Raw genomic sequence first — 14,494 nt, 5'->3', positions numbered from 1 at the left:
TTCTTTTTCGAGTCACCATCCGCACTCAGCTGCAGGGTAACGGTATAAGTTCTTAAGGGGTGAGCCGTGTATTGACACAAGGTCTGTGGTTTAGGGTCGTTAGTACGATCTTGACGCACACTTAAGTGAAGAAGGAAAATTGCCGTGAGCAGCACGTTAGAGGATGGAGTCTTTTGAGTCCGACAAGGATGTTAAAAGAGTTGATTTCAGAGTGCAAATGTGTATATTGGTTTGTAGCAAATGTTTTTTAATAATGTGTTTTCTTATGCTTTTGAACATTACGTTGGTTTGTGTGGGTTGGATTTTCTATGCATCACAACAGACACTTGCATCTACCTCCCAACCTACTCTTTCTTTTCCTACTGTTTCCCCACATGAGTTTCATACGTTGCATGAACATGAACAGACACGAAGATTAGAATTTGTGAACAATTCGTTTATACAGATGTTACATCAGCATCAGCTAGTTGAAAATACCACGAATTGTTGGGTGTGTGGTCTTATGCCGCATACGACTGATAAGGGAATGCCATATTTGGTTTTGCCTTTTTCGCCTAATGGGTCAGTATGGGCACTTCAGTCAATGTTTATCTATGTGAATGAAGCATCTCCTGTACGTTCCGTCAAAGATAGTGCGAATAATAATGCCTTGATACAGGGAATAGTAGATATGGTCAGAGATATTGATGCATATAATGCTATCCCTAAAGATGAGGTACGAGCATATATTGGTTGGAACAAGACTGAATATAGCATTAGTTTGACTGAGAAGGAGAGACAAAAAAGGTCTCCCCCGATTTGGATTGTACCCCACCGAGGTAATTTTTGTCTGCAAGGTAATGGTCAGAATCCGAAAGCTCAGCTTGGTAAGAGTGTGTGTGTTCACACCTATGTCTATACATCCCAGAAATCTCCACCGTTCGTGCCAGCCAAAGGCACGTATTTTGGTTTTTATGATAGAGCATATACATGGTTGCCTTCTGATTTTTCAGGCACATGTTATGTGGCATTTTTGCTTCCCCCTACATCCACAGCTTTTTTCAACTACCATAAGACAAGATATGGTAGAGGTGTTATCGATGCAAAAGACACTGCCGCACAAGAAGTTGGAGACTTCTTTAAGGGTTTCCTGCCCTTTTGGGGTCCTATGGCTAATGGTAGGAATATTCGTCAGCTTACGAGAGTGATCAAGGCCACTATAAATGAGACTGCAGGTGCCCTTAGCAATATTACAGCCGAGCTTCAAGCGGATCGCCTTATGACATTACAGAACCGCTTTGCTTTAGACATTATACTTGCAGATAGAGGTGGAGTATGTAAATTGATCGGGTCTAGTTGCTGCGTTTTCATACCAGATAACGCCCCGACAGTGTACCAAGCCATCTTGAGGTTACATAAGTCCGCTGAGTCTATACATGTAGACGAAGGTAACTGGTCATTGATGGGATGGTTTTGGGAACTGCTGTCCAAATGGGGATGGAAGATTCTGATGTTCCTTGGTATGGCTTTAGCGATCCTTTTCTCGTGTTTCTTATGCATCCAGTGTGGTCCCGCCATTTGCGGCCTTTGTGCTACAATCTGTGTGAGAAGACCAGTCCCGAGAGAAGTGAAGGATAATAAGATGATGTTACATCAACACCTTGATGACTTGATGAGAATAGATATAGACCCGGATTCAGATTGACATGAGTTTAGATCATTGCCTACGTAATGGCAAAAGGAGGGCCTGAGGTTCCGTGGTTATCGGGACCGTACTCCATTTTGTTTGCGTTGTTCATAACGCAATTTTGTGTTGCCCTCACGTAGGCCATGGAGGTAACCGAACAAACAAAGTTGCATGGGCCTCATTGTTCATGTCATTAACAGGCCCTTTTATGACTTGGGAGTGAACTGCAGGACGCTGACCTCTTCACAATGATGTCTTGCTCTATGAAAATTGAACAGTTTCTTGAGTTGTACGTGTTGTATTGCTGAGATTACTGTTACTAGCTGCAGCTAATAAATTTGATCTCTGACGCCACCTAGAAGTATTCCGTGTCTCTGTTTGCCAAGACAGGAGAACCCGAAGACTTTGGGCGTGTCCCTGGCACCGCTGGGTTCTAAGACCCGGTTCTTCAATATGCCTAAGCGGAGTTAGATGGGGGCTGACATGATTAATGTTTTCTTATTTTTTCTATTTTAATGTGGGGCGCCCTGTGGTTCTGCAACCCGAGGGTTCCTTGTAGGATTTGTTATTGGTGATATTTGCTGACAGCTTCTCTGCAGTACTCCCGGCCACCCTGTGCGAAGTATGCCGGTGCTTCCATGCCCTCATGGGAGATTTCCCTTTATTGCTTAGCTGTTTTTTGTTCTTCCGGTTTGGGGTGGATACTCAACAACCTGATTAGGGGGTTGAAGTGGAAGGTGGCTGCTGGGTAGGGGACGTTCTATTATTCACAACAAGTATGCATGCAAGTTGTGGGTCAGGACATTGGAACTGTAATTGGGTGATGTCACGTTGCCACTGCTTATGTCATATATGTGGGCTTAATATGCTAGAATTCACGCTAATACAATAAACGTTCTCACATTCAAAATCAGTGGGTTGAATGACAATAGGAAGGCTAGATTAGTACATTCCTATTTATCCAGGCACAATATAGATGTATGTCTACTGCAGGAAACACATTTAAATGTCACACCATTGCAGAGGTTTCGACACAACAGGTGGGGTAATATGAACTCTTCCGTGTATTTCAAATATGCACGTGGGGTGGCTGTGCTGATTAGGCGGAGGAGTGGACTGGCGAGAGGAAAACACCTATGTAGATCCCGAAGGGAGGTATCTTTTTATAAGTGATATTCTGGGCGGCTTTTCACTGGTTGTAGTAGCTGTATATGGCCCCAATGTGGACTCACCAGGGTTTTTTCGAGATATTTGGACTATAGTCAGAGTGACAGGTTGTAGTACGATACTGTGGGGTGGGGATTTTAATGCTATTTTAGATGATGAACTGGACAGGCATGGCGTGGCTTGTCCCCTGCATCCAAATGCTAGTGCCGGCTTACACAACATAATCTCTGACGGTGATTTAATTGATATCTGGCGGGGCGACACCCCCTAATCAGGGAGGGTATGTGTATTTCTAGCCATCGTAGTGCCTTGTCTCTGTTGGACTTCTGGTTTGTTTCACAAGATATTGCTGCATGGACCTTGGAGGTCTTACATTTGGCACGCTCTTTATCAGACCACGCCCCCTGTCTGCTGGGGTTGCAAATCTCTGGTACATCTTCGTGCTTTCACTTGGCGCCTTCCGCCACATGCCCTGCTTGACGAGGCCTTCAAATAAGAAATACGCTTGGACATTACAGATTATTTCACCCTTAATGCAGGTTCAGTAGACAGTGAGGCCTCGCTATGGGAGGTGCTTAAAGTTGTTATTAGGGGACAGTGCATTGCTAGACAGGCGGGAGTACTGAAGGCCGTTAGAGGCACGATTGCTTCATTGGAAGCCCAGATAAAAGATCTTGAAAGCCAATTTTATTCCACCAGCACGTTAGATACCGCTGCCCTCCTGAAGGCCAAACTGTTGGAATTTGCCGAAGAGGCCCAACGTGAGGTCAAGTTCCTGGGCAAATCCGTTGAGGTGAAGAGGTATGGCGAGGGTGAGAGACTGGGCCGCACACTAGCTGGTATGATCCGTCCCTCTAGGTCCGCCATATTCATACACAAACTCCATACTACACAAGAAGACATCACCAGGTGACAGACGGCCATCTTAGATGCCTTCTCTGCCTTTTATTCTCATCTCTATACTGCTACCCAACAAACATGCCCAGAGGGATGCAAGAAATTTAAAATTCCATTGCCTTAGTCTGGTTTAATCATACCCATAGAACCTATATGGATGTCCCCATTACAGTGGAGGATGTTGCTCAGGTTATAAAGAGCCTGCATCTCGATAAAGCTCCGGGCCAGATGGCCTGACTACCTCATTTTTTAAGACGTGGAGGAGTTGGTGCCCTAGGTTGTTGGCGGTTTATGAGGAGGCTCTGGAGGTGGTGTCCTACCTCAATCCAAGAGAGAAGCAATAATCATTACCCTATTGAAACCCGGTAAGCCAGAAACAGAGATAGACTCCTACAGGCCACTATCGCTCATAAACGTTGATGTTAAAATCCTTGCAAAGCTGATTGCAAATCGACTACAGCCTTTACTCCCTAGGGTTGTGCTCCCCGATCAATCGGGGTTCATCCCTCGTAGGTCGACCACTCATAATTTGAGAATCATTTTTTCAGCATTGCATTACCTTCATCCATAGGTGGACACTGCCTCTATATTTCTAGACACCACAAATGCATTTGATACACTTGAGTGGCCTTATTTGTTTGCCATTCTGAATCGCATGGGGTTCAGCCCGCTTTTCATTAACCGCATTAGGCTGTTGTACACTTTGCCGGCAGCCCTGATTATGGTGAACGGCTTGCTCTCAGATCCATTCACAATATCACGCTGTACTAGGCAGGGGTGTGCACTTTCTCCCTTGCTCTTTGCCTTTGCGATGGAATCCCTGGCTGCCCGCATTAGACAGCACCACACAGCTCGAGGTATTGGCTTTAGTACTAGAAGCCTACTCATTTCGCTTTATGTGGATGATGTGACCTTGTACATCATTAACCCCAAGGAAAACGTAGTTCCGGTCCTTAGAGCTTATTCGCTTTTGGGGCCTAGCTGGTGTATCAGTTAATTGGGCAAAGTCGGTGGTGTTTCCCCTGACGGATGGCACACTTGCGGTCACTTGGTTAGAGGAGCGGTCACTTGGTTAGAGGAGAAGGTTAAAATTTGGTCCAAAATGCTACTTTCAATGGCCGGGAAGATAGCGAAAGCTAAAATGGTCATCTTACTGAAGTTTTTATATCTGTTTGTCAATGTCCCAATCTCTCTCACACAACATTTTTTATCACCCTCAAATTGCAGCTGATCGCCCTGGTCTGGGCGGGTGGTCAGGTCAGAGTGTCCTGGGACTTGATGACTCTCTCTTTGCGACAGGGGGGCTTGGGGCGCCAGATATGCATTTATACCCACTATGCAGTCAGGCCCAATTTCTGCACTATTGGGTCCATCCGACACCCTACCAGCCCCATGTGGCGGTTGAGATTGATGCAGTTGCCCGTGTTCCAATTAAGGTAACGCTCTACTAGGCTCAACGGCGCCCCCGCGGAGACATAGATAACGCCGGGACTCTGCGGTGGGTATGGGGAGAGTTGCGGAAAAGAGCTGACATTCCCCTGATGTATGCACCTTCTGTACCGATGGCACAGAATCCCATGTTGCCTTGTATTCGGGATGGGGTCTGTAAGGCTCTCACTCATAACATGCACCTACACACGTTTGCAGATTTGTATCCTGGAGACATGTTTAGACCTCCTCCCGAGGCGGCAGCAGATCAAACGATACACTTTGCTCAGCTCTTCTTATATCTCAAACTGCATGCAGCGTGCAACCTGCCGCGCCCTATGGGACGTCTTCCCAGCAACTCCCCCACCGCTGCCTGCACTGGAGAATGTGTTGAAATCTTCCTCTCCCAGAATACGTATAACATGCATATATTGTTGTGTTTCTATCCAGGACCCTAATTCGATATTCCCGATTTATGCCCTTATGTGGTTATAATAAATAGTATCCTTATAAAGGCATAAGAATCATATCCATGTTTAGTAATAGCCCATGCAGTCCAAATACGGCAAGGCTACTCCCCTAGACTCTTAGAAAGTACAACGCGTTCTTTAAACACACTAAGCCTCCAGCAGCCCTGTAATTCCCCCTGCTTTTGTTTTGATTTGCACAAGAACTCCCGGAGTCCAGAAAGAACTGTTATTTCTTAGTGACGTCTTATGTTCAACCTTATGTCAAACCCGGCACCTTTCAGGTATAAATATACCAACGTTGCCTTAAGCAAACACACGGTGGTTTGGAGCAGAGCGGCTATCTACTTGCCCGACGCCCAGCTGATGCGAGAGCCGAAGGAAGCCGACCCTCCCTTGACGCAATGAGAGAGCTGCTGTCTTTTCTCTTGCTGAGAAATCCAGCTCCGGTGTTTCCAGTCACCCTTGCGGGTTGCTGGGAGATCGAGTCCTGAGAGAGAGATACAAGACCTCCTACATTCTAGAACCAAGGTACGGAGCTGACTAAACCCTTAAGAGATTTCTTGATTCAGATTCTTGGCAAAAACCAACTTAACTTAAACTGCAACTTACTTACTCCTTCCCACGTATTAGGCTTAGGTCAGGTACACCGGGGTAGGCGTATATTAGAAGAACCAGTTGAGTACGTTAGTCAATGTTTTTATGTATGTATATATTTTATCCGTTTTAAAGTATCATATGGCTAAGAAACCATATCAAAGCTTTTACAGTATTATTTCATAATACTCCTTTTACTGTAGGCACTTTACTTTGTGATAATTATTACAATTGTGGCAACTCACTTCTCTTGCATGAGAAAGAAGACTGCTCAATAAATAACACCTTTTACTGAAAACGCCCGTCTCTCTATTTCTCTGCACTCTGGTGAAACTAAGTACGCACGAATGACTGAGTGAAATAGTTGTGTATTGTTTTCACACGACTCTAGAGCTACACTCTTTATTCTGAGGGAGCAAAGTTGTCATGTTTATGCGGTTGTCAGAAGCTAATCCCTTCTTGTCTAAATCAGGAGAGTTAACTCTTTCCTGAACATTCGAGAAAGTTTCTAGTGACCTCTGAGCTAGCTGGCAAAACTAATTAAGTCTAATATAGTCAGTAGAGACCTAGATGACCTCAGTCCTACGTCTAAACTGCTGTTTATATTATTCCAATGCGCAGAGCCTATAGGGAAAATAGGAACTACACTACATGGTGGCCAGCGTTTGGTAAGGCGATAATCTAACGCAAGACATTATAGTAACTCAGTCGTGCTTTTTCACACAGACTCTTTTTCCCGTAAATACTCCAAAAGACGTCTGGAGTGGGTAAAAGGTTAATATCCGCCGGAACTCAGTAGGAAGAGATTCCTATGTATTAGTTTTTGGTTTAGTCAACGTTGAAGAATACAGTGTTCCAAAATATTGTGCACCTAATCTTTGTTTCCTTGAAACTTGATTTGCAACAAAAAAACTTTCTGTCAGTAAAATGCCAGAAGGTGACGAAGAAAGAGATGCTTTAGCAGCTCAACTTATAGCGGACGACACAAGTCCCCAAGAAGAAGACCCGAATGCTATAATCATTCCAGTAAATGTAAGAAGAACTATAACTATTAAACTTATAGAAAATGGACCATCACCAAGATGTGGTACAGTCATATTCGTGGTAGAGGCCCATGAATATCGGCAGACAGAGGTATTCTATTCATGGATACATTTTCCAGCAGCACACGCTGTGACACAAGATTTCCATTATTACAAAATAGAGGAACCTCCGGATGAATACGCTCCTTTCGAGGACGTTGAAATCCCACTACTTACCAAGAGCACCTGCTCTGGTTTAATGGCACCCTAAAACATCAAAATCACATCACCAGGCTCGGTCCACTAGGTAGACCAGGAGCCACATGGCCGGTTCTAGCCAGCTACACACCTCATCCAGACATTGAAAAAATGTCAGACCGGGAACTTTTAGCTCAACTAAAACAACTCATTAAAATACATAGACAATTGGTCCAATATGTCATGCGGACTTCAACAGTCCAACCAGCAATAAAAATTCCACAGACCACCCCTCACCAGGGGAACATAAATAAAATCACACCACAGAATATACAATCAGCAATTGGCAAAATTCCCGCCAAACGGGAACAAATTCCACTCTGGTTAGCCCAGAAAATCACTCAAATAGAGGCGGTATTTCCGGATACTACACCTCATGAGAAACACAGAATTCTGACTATCTGTCTTCCAATGGGGATCGCACCACATGTGGAGGACTGTGACACTTGGGGCACAGTCTTTGCTTCGATTGACACAAAAACACATGGTGTTCCGTCCATGGCGGTTATACCAGACGTACTAAGACAGATTCAAAATGAATACGGTCCAGAACCTGCTTTAACTCTGGGTATGAAATTACTGAAAGACTTCAAGCAGGTCTCAGCTATATTATTAACCAACATAAAAGAAGAAGCAGCATCTGTGGCGATCCGCCAGAAATTGAAAGAAACATATATAGCAGAACAACCTTTTGAACTTGCCAGAATCATGGAAAAGTCCTATGAAGAACTAGGTAGAGATAGTTTGGGTGGGAAACCAGTAAAACCCCAACTACTTGAAAATCCTGAAAAAAACATTTATTAAAAATAATCTAAACACTCCAAAAAAGAGTTGGGATGGAAATAAACAATCCACTCCCAGAGAAAAACGATTCCAGTCCAGAGGAAGGTCTCCTCAACGGAGAAATAGATCTCCAGAACAAGGAGGCAAGTCTCCCCAGAGGGAGCCCTCTGAGAAAAGATATAACCTTAGAGATAGAGATAAATTAAGAAAACCTGACAGATATCAAGATATTGATACACGTCCCTCTCGATCTTTTCAGACTTCCTCACAGAATTCGGAAAGAAGACGACGGTCAGAACACAAAGAAGAGCACGTCAAAATAAAGACAAGGAACCTGCTCATCAAAGTAAAAAATTACAATATCCAAAGAAGAAGGTAGCTAGTATTAAAATAAAACATGCCGAGGATTCTGAGGACACAACTGAAAAACGAAGAGTGGGCCTAGACAGTGCTAGATATCGCAGCAGAAGTACCCTTAGCTCGCAAGATCTTGATGAATCTTCTGGAGACAGTGGACACGAATGAATACATTCAAGTGGAAACTGCAGACACCAGAGTTAGCAAACCCCATAAAATATACGAAATAACATTGCGTATAGAGGGTGACAAAACTAGGAAAGTAAGGGGTCTCTTTTGGGATAACCTTTCGAAAGGCTACGACATCCTGTTAGCTGAGAAAGACTGGCCACCAGAGTTTGTCAGGGAGTGACCTCATGGCGAAGAAATGATTATGCCTGCCTTCTCAAATCATATTCCAATTCATAAAAAATATACATTTGCAAGAAAATGGGCAGTGACCCAAGCTCCTGCATTATATAAAAATCATGTGGGATGGGATGAGGATTCTCCTCCTCACAAAATCTAGTTAAAAAATTATTAAAGAATTTTGTACCGCGCACGGTTACCCAGAGGCATCCCAGCGCTTATAGAGACCTAGAGCACACTACCAATACAGAGCGGAGAAGAGCTGAGGTTATTCTGGAAATAGGTAAGTTTTCAGATGTTTCCGGAACCTGAGAAAATTAGGTTCAGAGCGTAATGAGAGTGGGAGGGAGATCCAAGCGCGAGCTGTATGGATAGAAAAACTCCTGCCGCCTGAGCGGGCTCTCCTGATTCTCTTTGTCTGAAGAAGGTGTTTGTTGTCAGAGCGTAGAGCTCTTGTGGGCTTATAGGGCCGAATCATGTCCTTGAGAATAGCTGGTCCTTTCCCCTGTATGCTCTTGTGAGCAATGCAAAGGGCCTTGAAGGTCACTCTCTCTCTAACAGGCAGCCAGTGGAGTGCTTTTAAAGCAGGCCTGGCTGACTGCCTGGCCGGAACGTTCCGCAGCAGCCTAGCTGCTGCGTTCTGCACTTGTTGCAGGATCTTGAACGTTGACTCCGGTGCTCCGAGAAAGAGTGCATTACTGTAGTCCAGGCGTGAGATGATTAAACCTTGGACTAACAGCTTCCGGGAAAGTTCCGGCAAGAGGGGGAGAACCTTACGGGCCGATCGGAGCAATCCATAGCACACGCCAGCGATCTTCTTGGCGTGTGTCCTGAAGGAAAATCAACCCACTGCACAAAGGCAGTACCCAGTTAAATAAGAAGCTAAAAAGCAACTCAGGGAGATCTTAGATCAACTTGAATTTCAGGGGGTGATTGAAACATGCACCTCACAGATGAACAATCCTTTGTATCTTGTCTCCAAGCCAGACAATTCATATCGTCTAGTTTTGGACTACAGACACCTAAACTCCTGCTGCAAAACATTTGCAGTACAAAACTCACACAGTGCAGCACTAATGAATAACATCGTGCACAAAAAATATAAAACAACATTAGATATCTCAAATGGTTTCTTTTGTCAAAACATTGCACCTGAAAGCAGGTATTTGACCACTTTCTCAATAATGGGGTCACAAAAACAATTCTGTCGACTCCCACAGAGGTTCAAGAACAGCCCAGGATTATTCTCAGAAAGAGTAACAGAGTTAATACAAATATATGATGATGAGGGAGAGGCGCTAGGGGGCGCACAGCGGTATGGCTGTGTGATTCACAGCTCCGTCGGGCGATCACCAACGATGTGAGCTGTCCTCGCCATTACCCCCGCCAAGTTGCCCACCAAACGGCCCAATGTGCGTGGGAAGGTAGGGTGCGCCCACAGGTATAATACGGTGCACGTTCCCCTTGTAGCAGTGGAGATAATTTGCAGCGATCACGGAGTGACACGGCTCGCCTGACAAAATGGCGGACTGCCGGCTCACCGACCGACTGGAGACCGCAGCGACTGCCTGATCAGTGAACGGCATGCAGCGACTGGGCAGACTAAATGCGGGTAAGAAAAGTCCTTCCGGACCTCGGTCAACAAAATAAAGCGCATTTCAACGCTAGCCTTGCCACCCGCTTTAGACGCTGCTCCGGACCACAAGCCTGACCAAATGGCGGCGCCCATGACGACAGCGTTATTATCCGCACCCTTGCGCTCCTGAAAGCGGACCCGGATTGCCAGTGGCGTCCTGCCGGCCCCGCATGCCTCACTGAGAGACACCGCATCACAGGCACTGTAACCGCGACGGCTCGCAACCAAGCAGTCCTGCGCAGCACCACACAGACGCACGGGAGATAAGGCGGACTGGGGGAAAAACGGCAAAAACGGACTTCTGCAGAGCAGCCCTTGTCAGAGAGTGCAGAACGAGGAGGGCTGGGTATCGATGACCGGCGACAAATAGCGGACTGTGTGCTTGTACCTTCTCGAGGCATGAGACCGGACCCCCTGTGACAGCGGACTACTACAGGAGGTGGGTGGATGCCGTTTCTGCGTTGACCGCCGAGGTGCGTTGCCTAGCTTGCACGATTGCAGCTGATAGCCTCCATGAACACACCGGAAGAGTGCCTGACAAGATGGCCGCCCGGGGAGCCGGAGTTGGGTTGTTGCTGACATCGCGCCTAATTACACAGACTGCACGGGACAAAACTCTCTTACTGGTGGGTCAGTAAGCGTGCTGCTGCTGGGTAGTAAACGATTGCAGCTGAACTGGAACGGCCGGCGGTTGACTCCTGCGGAGATTACTTAGCGGAGATCCGCAGTGACAGAGCGTGAAGCGTGTCCAACGCAGGCGACGTGGGACTCCTGTTACCGGAAGGGGGGAACTGATTCATACAACAGGTACTGCCTGGCCGTGCTGCACAGCATTTCTGAAGAGTTGGCCTGCCCACGCATCCCCACTCACAACAAAGACTGGCATGAGGTCATCGCAGTCCTAATCCTTGCGATCTGTGGCAGAGGCGAGTGAGAAGATTGGGCACCCTGGGAGCTGCATCACGACGACGGCGGTACGAGTAACAAGGGCGTCTGTGCCCATTTGCAGGAAACCAGCGTCCCCATCCAACAACATGGGGAAACCAGATAGGCAGCAGCCTAAGATCTCCTTTGATAATAGGAAGGCGGCAAAATCCACGGAGGACGTGGTAGAAAGTGGAGACGCGGCTGCGTCCGTCCCTAACAGCAACATGGAGAAGATCCTACTAGCGATTCAATCAAACTTGCAGGACATCAACGGCAAGCTTGACAACCTGACTTGCAGGATGGACAGCATGGCCGCCCGGCAAGAAAAACATGGCGAAAGGTTGGATGAAGCCGAGACCAGGATTGCAGCCGTTGAGGATGAGGCGCGAGCCTCCACCTCCAAATGCGCAGGCATGGAAAAAATCCTGGAAGTGATCAGAGCGAAGGAGGAGGATTTGGAAGCGCGCTCAAGGCGCAACAACGTTCGGATCACAGGCGTGCCGGAGACGACCAACACGGGGCGGATGGAGACCTATATTGAAAACCTGTGTAAGGATCTTTTTGGGGCAGAGGCCCTATCGCCAATCTTCATAGTGGAGCGAGCTCACAGGTCGTTGGCCCCCAAACCACCACCCGGCGCCACACCTAGACCAATCGTGGCGAGGATCCTGAACTATCGAGACAGGGATACAATTCTCCGGCTGGCACGTGAGAAGGGTAAAATTCAACATCAAGGCAACTCTCTGGAGTTCTACCCAGACCACACGGTAGCAGTTCAGCAGGCCCGGAAGGAATATGCCACAGTGAAAGCTAAATTGCGTGATTTGAACGTGGTGTACTCAATGTTGTATCCGGCACGACTCCGAGTGGTGTGGAAGGAGAAGGCGATTGTACTGGCTACACCTAGGGCGGCTCAGGACTTCATCAAAAAGGTACAACGTGAGGCGCGAGAGGCTGCGCAGAATGAACAACAGAGGGACTCAGACTGAAGCCATTGTACATAGCCTCATCAGCCGGCGGTGAGTGATATAATGCTGTTGACAAATGAGTACTGTCACGTAGCCGCTAATGGTTGCAATAGGCGAGCTTGCTGGGTGCGCAGATCCACAGGGCGAACGATGGTAATAATACTGCGCTAACTATCTCTTTGCAAGGCTACCTTTCACTGGGGTACACGGATTTACTAGACTTCTTTAAGATTGTGCGCTGACTGGGGCCTGTAGCTGAAGTTTGCGATTGGACTCACCTTGTGCTGTGATTACATTAGATAACAAGCAGCGTAGAGGTGCTTGTGGGGCACTTGGACAATTTGGTGTGATCCTGCCCCGAGTATTCACTGACACGTTAAGAACTTGTGCACGAAGGTAGGCAGCAGGTGGGCGGCCACATTGTACTGAGTGAGACACGGACATACGTAATGGACTGGGGCGATTCTATACCAGCTGCTACATGTCTCAAATATAAGACCCACTGTCAGTTCACTGCCTGCGATTGGATACGCTCCGAACATTAAAAGTGGGGTAGATGGGCAAATACGGCTGCCGTATGATGTTGTGGAGGGGATCTACGGGCCCTAAATAACTGCAGCTGCTTATGTCATATCAGGATGTACTTGGAGAGTGGAGGGGTGGGCGGTGGATGATCACGTATTTAACGCATTTAAACAATTTATGTAGTGTCGCCTGCACCCTTAATATGGGTGTAGTAGTGTGCTCCTGGCGGACCTCCGTAAGGGTAATACCCACCGTGAGTCTTAATAGGGGCACTGAGTTGATGGTTTTTTATTGTTTGTGGGACTGGTGCTCTGAAGGGATATGGCTTCGGCAGGTTGGGGTTGCTGGAGTGGGCGGGAAGAGGGGAGGGGGGATGTTTGTATGTTTGCATAGACCGACAGCTCTGCATATAGATATGTTCCTAGTTTCTCCACCGAAACTGCATGACAAGTATCTGACTGTTCATTGTGCCATGGGCGGGCGCGCATCAATTGCAGCACGGGATTGTATGAACATGTTATGTCTTAAATTATCTACTGTTAATGGGTTCTAGAGATACGGACAGGCGAGGCTTGAACGTTCTTACCTGGAACATACGGGGCTTCTCGAGGCCTCAGAAAATCAGACAGATTTTTGCCAGTCTTACCAGATGGAATGTAGATATCGCGTTTCTGCAGGAAACACACATTGCACCACATACTCACGCATCACTGGGAGCGAAGTGGGCTGGATTTATATACAGGGCATCTTACTCCTCCTACTCCCGTGGGGTGATGATATTGATTAGGAAGGGGGTCAGCTTTGAGGCACAACAGGTCACACAGGATCCCTCTGGTAGGTACGTGCTGGTCACGGGCACACTGAGGGGCCAGCGAGTAACGCTCCTTAACGTATACGGACCGAACACAGATGCCCCAGACTTCTACAGGGAAGTGTGGGACCACTTGCAAAAACATGCTAACACGTCCATATTGTGCGGGGGGGACTGGAATGTTACACTGCAGGACGGAGTAGACCGATCCGCTGGTTCATTAGAGCAACATAAGCAATCAAGACAAATGGTAGGCCACATGATGTCAGACTTGGCATTAGCGGATCTCTGGAGGATACAACACACTGACACGCCAGGCGCCACGCACATAACAGCATCTCACAATAGCTGGTCCAGGCTGGATTACTGGTTGGGTTCAAGGGACTGGGCCTTATGGGTGCATCATATACAGGTACTGCCCCGCACACTGTCGTTCCACAATCCGGTGCTGTTAAGCGTGGCCGTTCCACACTACACCCCTCCCCCCTTCCAGTGGCGGTTTAATTCTCGGGCCCTATCGGACATAGTGTATGCAGATACCATTAAAACAGCGATAAAGGACTATTTTGATATCAACACACAGGCAACAGACGACCCGTGCCTACTGTGGGAGGCATTCAAAGCCACAATTAGGGGG

The sequence above is a fragment of the Lissotriton helveticus genome, chromosome 7, assembly GCF_964261635.1.
Source record: "Lissotriton helveticus chromosome 7, aLisHel1.1, whole genome shotgun sequence".
NCBI lineage: Eukaryota > Metazoa > Chordata > Amphibia > Caudata > Salamandridae > Lissotriton > Lissotriton helveticus.
This window is presented reverse-complemented; position numbering follows the sequence as displayed.